The 9,592-nt window shown below is 51.3% G+C and overlaps 1 pseudogene; it reads left to right on the top strand.

Annotated features, from left to right (window-relative positions):
* The first annotated feature begins 1,840 nt into the window (after positions 1-1,840).
* On the top strand, positions 1,841-1,943 carry LOC122110431 (annotated as a pseudogene).
* The last annotated feature ends 7,649 nt before the right edge of the window (positions 1,944-9,592 follow it).

The raw sequence follows: 9,592 nt of genomic DNA, 5'->3' as shown, positions 1-9,592 counted from the left end.
CAGCTCCACCAACATTGACCTACGCAGCCTTTAAAACAATCTCCCATTTAATAATACACAGCTTGAACTCAGGGCCTGAGTTGAACTAAGGGTGCTGTCCCTGAGTCTTTTTATGCTCAAGGCTAGCACTACTACCCCATGAGCCACGGCACCACTTCAGGTTTGTTGAGCGGTTAATTGGAAATAAGAATCTCATAGGGACTTTTCTGCCCAGGCTGGCTTCAAACACAATCTTCAGATCTCAGCCTGAGTTTCAATATTTATTGAAAGAACGGAGGATGTAGAAATAAAGTAAATGACAGGAATAAGCTTAGAACAGAAAAAAATTGGAGTAAGGACACATTACATCCTGTACACAATTGGTAAAGATAAGTACTCCAGTACAAAAGAAGAAAAGAAGATAAGAGCACTTCCCCAGTGCTCTGAAAACCCTTGATTCCTATCCATTAACTTGTTTCTGTCCTTCGCTCCCACAGGAACAAAGCCCGTAAAAAGTGTGAATGTCTGTTCTCTCCTCCTGTCTCAGGCTTGTTTGTAATTCCTTTTGTTGTCCTCTCCCAAGATCAATTTCTCAAACCTGACCCCAGTCCCACCATCCTGACGCAGGTACAGGAGGTAGCAAAAAGGCTGAACAGCTGGCCTTTTGACTGCCGTTCAGAGCCAGCAGACCTCCAACAGAAGAGCCAAAACTCAGTCCTAGCACGATGTATGCAGGTCTGTGGCAGACAGACGTCTTAAGAAATATCAAATTTGGGGAGAAGGAAATGGAATAGGTAAGATTATTTTTAACTCAGTTTGACTTGTTCCCTAGCCTCATCAGCTGCTAAACCAATGCACTAAGAAAATAACTCTGCTAATTCATTCCTGATTTTTGACAAGCCAAAATAAATCATTCAGCTTGGGTTGGTCTCACTGCTAAATAAAGCAGTTGGAACAGTCTTATTTACCTGGATTTGGACTTTCTCAGACAAATAACAGGAAGCTTATGCATACTGGGGTAGTGTATGAGTAGGGGGAAGGCCCAGCCCAGGCCTGGGATTAACATTCTCTATTGCTTGTTGCCAACTGAGTTCAAATGGAGGGAATGGCCTCTGCCAAGATGAAGAAAGTGGACTTGCGGAAGCTTGAATTCTAAGGGACCTGGCATCTCGCTCTTGGAAGTGGTGGTCTCCCTTAAGTTGTGCTACAATTCTTTTGCCTTAAAGAATTTGATTTAGGGCTGGGAATATGGCTTACTGGTAGAATGCTTGTCTAGCATGCATGAAGCCCTGGGTTCCATTCCTAAGAACCACATACACAGAAAAGCCAGAAGTGGCAGTGGCTCAAGTGGTAGAGTGCTAGCCTTGAGCAAAAGAAGCTCAGGGACAGTGCCCAGGCCCAGAGTTCAAGACCCAGGACTAGCAAAACAAAACAAAACAAAACAAAAAACCCACTGCTTCAGCTGTATAGGACCAGGATTCACAAATAAGGATAATCTAAAAAAAAAAAAAAATTAAAGAAGATTTTTTTTTAATAGCAAGAAATCCTTAATAGAAATCCTTTCTGCGATTTAAGTGTCCAGGCACCTTGCAGTGACTCACATGACAAAACCTTGCTTGATAAGGGGCATTGTCAGGTGGTGTTGGTAGTTCACCACTGTAATCCTAGCTACTCAGGAAGTTGAGATCTGAAGATCACAGGGCAGAAAAGGCTTCTCTTCACTATCCTTAATCTACCAAAAAGCCAGAAATGGAGCTGTGGCTCAAGTGGTAGGGCTCCAGGCCTGAGTGAAAAAGCTGTGAGACTGAGAAGCTCTGAGTCCCAGCCCCAATTGACACAAAATAAATTAAAATTAAAAAGTGGGTTGTTCTCAGAATAGGGGTTCCAAAGAATGGATCTTTGCTTATAACACATCCAATAGCAGTTTATGGCCTTTTTTTTTTTTTTTTTTTGGTCAGTCATGGGCTTGAACTCTGGGCCTGAGCACTGTCCCTCAGCTCTTTAGCTCAAGGCTAGAGCTCTACCACTTGAACCACAGTGCCACTCCCAGTTTTCTGGTGGTTAATTGGAGTTGAGTGTCTCACTGACTTTTCCTGCCTGGGCCAGCTTTGAATTATGATCCTCAGATCTCAGCCTCCTGAGTAGCTAGATTACAGGTGTGTGCCACCGGCGTCCAGCAATTTGTGGTTTTGTGATGAAGAAAACAAAAATGTGTGGCTTCCTATGAATAATGCCCTCCATGTGGGAAAAAAGGTGGAGAACTAGGGGTCTCAAGAAAATGGATACAGTCTCTCTATTCTAAAGCCTTAAATTAGATTTGCATATGTATTCACATTTTAGGAGACCCCTTTGTGTATCAAGTACAAGGATGAACACCGTGTCTCTTCCTGTAAACACAGAGAAGTATTTACTGACAGATGGTGAGAAAGGATGTCAAGGAAATGCGAATGTATTATCTATAAGGAAAGTATCACGTAGTTAGTACGAGGACATTGGTTTTAGTCCTAGCTCTAGCACTTACTGCTGAGACATCTCATCTCAGTGCCTTCGTTTCTGTGACTTTAAGATATGAATAAAAATCATTTATTCTGCATAAGATTTCTGTCATGATACAAGCGATAATTAGCAATATAGACTGAGCACCCCCAATCTGAAATCCAACATGTCCCCCAAACTACATGATGTCCTAAGTGGACCCCACAGGAGGTCACAGGCAAACACATGTGCATGTAAAGTATTGTATAAAATAGCCATTCCAGCCACGCATGCAAAGGACACATGAAACATTAATGATTTTCCTGCTTAACATAGACTGTCCTCAAGATATCTCACTACGTCTATGAAAATATTAAATAGAAAACTAAATCTGATATACTCTGGTCCCAAGCATTTTGGACAAGAAACATCTGGCCCAGGATGCAACAATAAAACAGAAGCGTTCACAGGAGCTTTGGCTCAGGAAAGAGCTACGGAAGCTTTTGGGGAAAAAAAAGAAATGAAAATCGAGTTGAAGAATACATTCCCAAATATATCTTTACAAAGACTAGTATGAGGAGGTTCAGCATCAGGGTTAAATGTCTGAGGAAAATGCGTGGCCTGGCAAGGAGGGACTGGGGACTGCCGTGTTCTGCTCTGGTGGCTCGTGGGCTGTATCCTGCTCAACTCTGAGCCCAGAGACCCTCGAGATGGAGGCAAAGGCATCACCCAGCCAGAAGGTGGTACTCTGACTCGTCAGGAGTAATGCAAGTCTAGCCCTGGGCTTATCTCTTCCCCTTTTCCCCCATGATGCATTAAAAAGAAGTTGCTTGGTTTCAAAACCATGCCAGATACCATTGCAAGAACTAGCTAGCCAAGGAGAGAGAACACTGAGAAAGCAGCTGCATGCCTCCTGGTTAGAGGAGCCGGAGCCTGGCTTCTGCCTTCCTGGTGTGTACTGTCAGGTCTTAATCCGATGGGGTCTCTGCATGCATATGGCCCTGTCAAGGCTTCTGACTGCTCCCTGCATCAGAGACGGACAGACCTGTTTATAGTGACCCCAGGGACTCTTCTCTGGTGATATGCCTGTTTTTTTCTAAAGGGAAATCTCAGTCCCTAGAAGGCTCTCTGGCGGGAAAGCGTTGCTATCTGAGTCAAACTGTCCCATCCACCACCCCTTTAAGTCAGAACTGACTCAAAGGCGAACTTCATCACTGTGTTGTCTAGTCAAAATAGCATTTTAAAAGTAATGGAGGTAAACTATATAAGCCTTCAGTAGATAAGAAAATGGAGCCCATAAATATCCTACTAAACATGAATGTGCATAGCCATGATAAGCCTTTTGAAGAATCTCACATTTTTTACAGCTACTCAATCAACCTTCTCCTGATAACGGGTCCCCTGACAGGCATTCTTGGTTCTAGGCAGCAGGGTGTGTATTTAACTACAGCTAGCTCTTGAGGACTGTAGGGAGTGAGTCCATATCTAAACCAATTAAATATCATCTACTTTGTGCTTGCAGCACAGATGAGAGGTAAAACCGGCTCATTACATGTGCTGCCGAAGCTGTTGCCACAGCAGACCGGAGCTTGCCAGCCAGATCAACAAATAGGTCCATCCCATGGAGAGGATTTGGGTTCTGCTTCCTACAGCCAGCCCCAGCCAATGAGCCTCCTTTTGTCCACCAATGAGATCTCTGAGAACAATCCGAGGCTGGAAGGAGGGAGAGAAGAGAAGGGGGGGAAGAGAAGAGGGAAGGAGAGAAGGAGGGGGAGGGAAGAAAGAGAGAGGGAGAGAGAGAGTAAGAGAGAGAGAGAGAGAGACTGAGAGAGAGAGAGTCCTAGGAGGAGGAGGAGGAAATGCTAAGCTTCTTGGAATCACTTCACTGGGATTCTTCCTGCCAACCAAGCCAGACAACAAGGCTCCCTTCTGGCTTTGGTCCACTATCAGCAACAGGGTTCTTTCCGGGTGGCTGTGGAAGCCCAGGCTCAGTGCTGGCCAGGCAGCCCCCTCAAGGAAGCCTTCTTAGCTGATTAACTAGAATATTATGCAAAATCTTCAAGCCACCAGGCGCTGGCTGTGTGGGTGTTCTAGATCAAATCTTCAAAAAAAGAAAAAGAAAAAGAAAGAAAACCTGCCATCCCAGGGTCATTTGTTTAATTTCAATCCTGCAAAATGTAAAAATAGAACGATCCTCGGCGAGGGACTGAGGCGTGACGGCTTCCACACGAAGCTCGGCGAGCGTGCTGCGGGGCTGGTCCCGGGCCCTGGCTCCTCATCTGCCAGGGAAGAAAGGCGGACAGCAGAGCATGTGAGCAGAGGGCTGCTGCCTCCTCTCTCCCGTCCCTGGCCCTTCTCTGGCCCTTCTTTGCACACAGCCTTGAAGATGCTCTCTGCGTCTTCTTGTCCCGTCTGTCTTCTCTCCCTTGGGGCTTCAGGGTCTCTCCTCCAGCCTGCCCTCTCCCCGTCTGTGTGTCTCGGTGCCTTCCTCATGTTCTTCTTCCCAGAGACCAGCTCTCCTCCCGTTCTTTGGCACCCTCCTCTGGCCTGCTTTGGCTTATCTCCTGGCCGCCTGGATCTCACCAGCTCTTCTAAGGATTGCTCTCCCTCACCTGGTCCTCTCTCTGTCCACCCCCCCCCCCGGGTATCTGAAAAGGTGGCATTTCAGAGATCGATTAGATGGAGTGGCAGATGAGTTGTAGGAGCTGTCTCTTCCCTACCCCCTCCTCTAGCTAAATATGTTTAGTATTCAGTGAGCTCATAGCTCCTGGTGGGAGGGGAGCAGGCAGGTGGTACATCACTGTATTTTGAACAAATCAATTTTTATTTGTATAAAGGCTTTTTGAAAATTAAATGCTCAAGGTTCACTTGTCAAATTCTTTTTTTTTGGGGGGGGGGGCGGGGGTCCGGTCGTGGGGCCTGAACTCTGGGCCTGGGCGCTGTCCCTCAGCTCTTCAGTTCAAGGCTAGCGCTCTACGACTTGAGCCACAGCACCACTTCTGGCTTTTTTCTTTTTGCTTATGTGGTGCTGAGGAATTGAATCCAGGGCCTCAGGCATGCAAGGCAAGCATTCTACCACTGAGCCACTTTCCCAGCCCTTTCTCGCCAAATTCTTGAACCTTGAAGTCTTCAGCCACCTCACGTTAACCCGGTGATAAGCCAGGCTCAGGAAGAAGCGTGGCCTTTCCGAGCTGGGGATCTACACCAAAGGCCACACAACGCTGAGGCAGGGCAGATTCCGTGGCCTTCCCTCCTCTGAGGGCTTCGGAAACGTCCTGCCTTGGACCAGCTTTCACATCAGAGGAGCCGTTTGTCTCCACGTAACAATCAATCATCAACAGGCCTGCTAACATGTGCATAAAACCAACTCCACGGAGCTCTTCCACACACCTAGAATGGGGTTATCACTGGTAGTCTGTGAGTGACAGCTGCTATTCTTCAGGTCCCTGGAGACTTCCTCTCTGAGGACAAAACTGAGCTACTACTTTGAGAAGGGCTAGGAGAAAAGGTGGTTAGCAGCCCCCTGACTCACCATTAATCAATGCCAGCCCATTCTAAAAACAAGAACTTACATTCCTGGCTCTCTCTCTCTCTCTGGGTGTGTGTGCGCGTGTGTGTGTGTGCGTGTGCCAGTTGTGGGGTGTAAACTCGGAACGGTCTCTGAGCTTCTTTGCACAAGGCTAGTGCCCTACCACTTAAGCCACAGCACCCTTTCCAGCTTTCTGGTGTCTCATTGGAGATAAGAGTCTCATGGACTTTCCTGCCCAGGCTGGCTTTGAATGGCAATCCTCAGACAGTTCCCTGAGTAGCTAGGATTACAGGTGTGAGTCACTGGTACCTGGCTATATTCCTGGATTTCTAGCTATCTTATGCCCCTCCTAACAAGTATTACTCCATCTACAGAATTCTCTCTCTCTCTCTCTCTCTCTCTCTCTCTCTCTCTCTCTCTCTCACACACACACACACACACACACACACACACACACACACACACACACACACACAGTGATGTCTATAAACTAAGGTGACCCTCGGTAAGAGCCCATGCCTGTTCAGGATCCATTCCCTGAGACACATCCCTTCCTCTCTCTGTTGTAACAATGTTTCCACCTCTGGCCTCTCCTTAACAATATCAGTTCATTGCCCAGCACACAATGCAGACCCTGTAGCTACGAAATTGATGGAGTGCCAGGGCTTGCCTTAGGAGCCAGAGCTGTGCAAACACCCAGTGACGGGCTTGTGGGATGGAACTGGAAGATGCAGGCGGCACCGGGGCTGTGCGCAGATGAAATCAAGGCGCTGAAGGCTTTCACTGGCATTTGAAGAATGATCATGCTTAGGCTGAAAAAGAAATGTGGCTCCTCGGGTACCAATCCACAGGTGCAGAAAGGGATAGGGAGAGGAAGAAAGACAAGGCTGTGGTCAAGCTGAAGGACTCAGGAGTCCCCCAGATGACAAGAGTACACACTCCAGCAGAACCCCAGAGGTAACAGCCCCGCCCCAGGACCAAGCAGAACAAGATGGTCCATGGCAGAAATGTGAGCTCAGCCCAAAGACACAAGCAGCTAAAACCTACAAACCACCTGTGCAAAACCAGCAGCCTGTGGGCGCCAAGCCTGGGAAGCCAAGCCCCAGAAGCACAGTTGTAGGCCTGGGGCTGGTGATTCCCGCTGACTGCAAGTCTCCAGTCTGCACCTGTGTGGGACAGCGGTCTCGGGCACAAGTATGAGAAATGGCAGCTAAGGGCCAGAAGGCAGTGGCAGGGATGGATGGGATTTCCCTCTGGGTCCATGATCCTTCCATACAGCAAACAAATATGGTGCTCCCAACAGGTAGCAAAGCCAAGCTGAGATGCTTGCGCAGGACCCCAGTGTGGAGTTCATAATGATTCCTTTCCAACACTCACGCCAATTCTGAACAACATCTGAATGTGGTCAGGGGCAAATCGGAATCTCGGCTGCCCCTCTGACACACCCTGGGTCTCTTGAATCACAAGGACCCCTAGCAGGGAGGGCTCTTGCCCAAGTTGTAGGTGGAAGATGACACATCTAAGCAAGTTACTAAGAGGTTGCTCAAGGAGGGGGCAGCACTGGTGACCTTATTATACCCCATCAAAAGAGCCAGTTAAGAGTGCTGAGAAGCAGGGAAGGTGGCTCGGATGGGGACATCCAGTATGAGCAAGAAACATAACCTTCAAGTAGGGAACGAAGGTGGGAGGCATGGGTGAATAAAGGGAATAATTGTTAACCTCATCTCCGGAACAAGACTGGATCGCTCACAACGGAGCCACGGGCTACGTGCCTGTAAGGTGCTATCTAATCTACAGGCTGTGTGCGTGTAGAAAGGAGGGGCTGGGGGAGAACACCTCCTCTGACTCTGCCTAGTGTACAATGCGCCTCTCTCTCTCTCTCTCTCTCTCTCTCTCTCTCTCTCTCTCTCTGGATGAATAGACATGTAACATTTTCAACCTATTTCCCATATTCATTTTCCTGAGGGAGTCCAGCTCAGATTTGTCCCTCCTGAAGAGCCCCCCACCCCCGGGGGGGGGGCGGGGTGCACCCAGGAGGTGTTGGCAGAAGAGAGATATAGCTCAGCCCCCCTGCACAATCCTCTTCGTTTTTGCCTGTAGTGGTGGGAGTTTTACATCTGCTGCTATCATGAAAGCATTTTTTAAATTTTAATGTTTAATTATTACTTCTTTGGGAGGGGGTAGGGCGTCTCAGGATCTTCCAAGTGTATGTGGTTGTATGAAACTCGGCCTGGGGCAGAGTTGCCCTTAGGTGAGCTCCAGCGCGCCCAGGATCACAGCCCGGGGCCTGCATTCAAACACCTGTTCCTGTCACCTTGATCCCCCCCCCTTGCTGAAGAACCTTCGTGCCTGGGGGGGGGGAGTGGGACCCGAACTCGTGCTGAGTGGTGCTGTCCATGAGCTTTTCTGCTCAAGGTTGTTGATCTATGACTTGAACCACAGCTCTACTAGCAGCTTTGGGGGGGGTTCATTGGAGAGCAGAGTCTCTGGACTTTCCCTGCCCCAGCTGGCTTCAAACGGAGCTCCTGAGATCTCAGCCTCCCTAGGATTACAGATGGGAGCTGCCGGCAGCTGGCTAGGAAACTTTCTGAGGCATGAACTTTCTCTGGGAGTCATGAGGTCGGCCAGAGGGTTCAAGAACCTTCCCTGTGCACCGCTGGTCCACGTAGTCATTATTTCCCCAGGTGACCACACACGTCCCGAAATGCAAACCCGGAGTCCCGCACTGCTACACGGAGGAGGAGGTGAGAGGAAGGCGAACCCACCGCCAGCCTGGCCACCTCCGGATGCGCCGAGGGCTCCCGCGTCTCTTTCTGCCCCAGCTTGGAATCGCACCGTGCCCGGGGCCAGGGCGCCGGGGCGCGAGGGAGCGGGTGCGGGCGCGCTGCCCCGGCCCGGCGTCCCCAGTGCCCGCCAGGGTCCCTCCCCGGGACCCCACAGCCAGGCCGCCGTCCGTGTTAATAGCTTTACCGTGCCCTCTGGTGACAGCGCCCCGCCGCGCCCCCGGGGGTCCGGGGCCGGGAAGTTCCTACCTGGGTTTGGCCGGAGAGCCGCTCATGCGGACGCAGACCCGGGCGCGGCGGCGGGCGGCGGGCGGCGGACCCCGCCTCGGGCTCGGGCTCGCGTCCCCGGGGCCCGGGGGCCCCGTCCAGGCGGGGTGGGGAGGGCGCGGGCCCGGGGCGCGGCGCTGGAGCGGGCGCGGCGGGACCCCGGCGCCGCGGGCTCCGGGACGGCCGCCTGCCGCCGAGGCCGGGCGCGCGGGAGGAGCGGCGGTGGCGCCCGCGCCCGGTGCTGCGGCTCCCCCGGTTCCGAGGCTCGGTGTGACCGCAGCGGCGCCTTTCTATAAATACCCGGCCCCGCCCGTGCGCCCCGCGCCCCGCGCCCCGCGCCCTCCCCCGCGCCGCCTCCGACCGCTCCTCCGCGATCGCGGCCCGCCCGCGGGCCCGTCCCCTCCCGCGCCTCCCTCTCGGGAGCCCCGCCGCCCCGGATTCCCCCGCCGGCCGCGCCTCGCTCCCGCGCCCAGCACTGCGGCGGCGGAACTCAGGGACACAGGACCGACAGGCGCGTCCACGCCGGCCGCTCCTTCGGGGCCTAAACACCGGGGGTTCG

The sequence above is a fragment of the Dipodomys spectabilis genome, unplaced genomic scaffold (genome assembly GCF_019054845.1).
Source record: "Dipodomys spectabilis isolate Male_0828 unplaced genomic scaffold, ASM1905484v1 ptg000076l, whole genome shotgun sequence".
Lineage (NCBI taxonomy): Eukaryota > Metazoa > Chordata > Mammalia > Rodentia > Heteromyidae > Dipodomys > Dipodomys spectabilis.
This window is presented reverse-complemented; position numbering and strand designations above follow the sequence as displayed.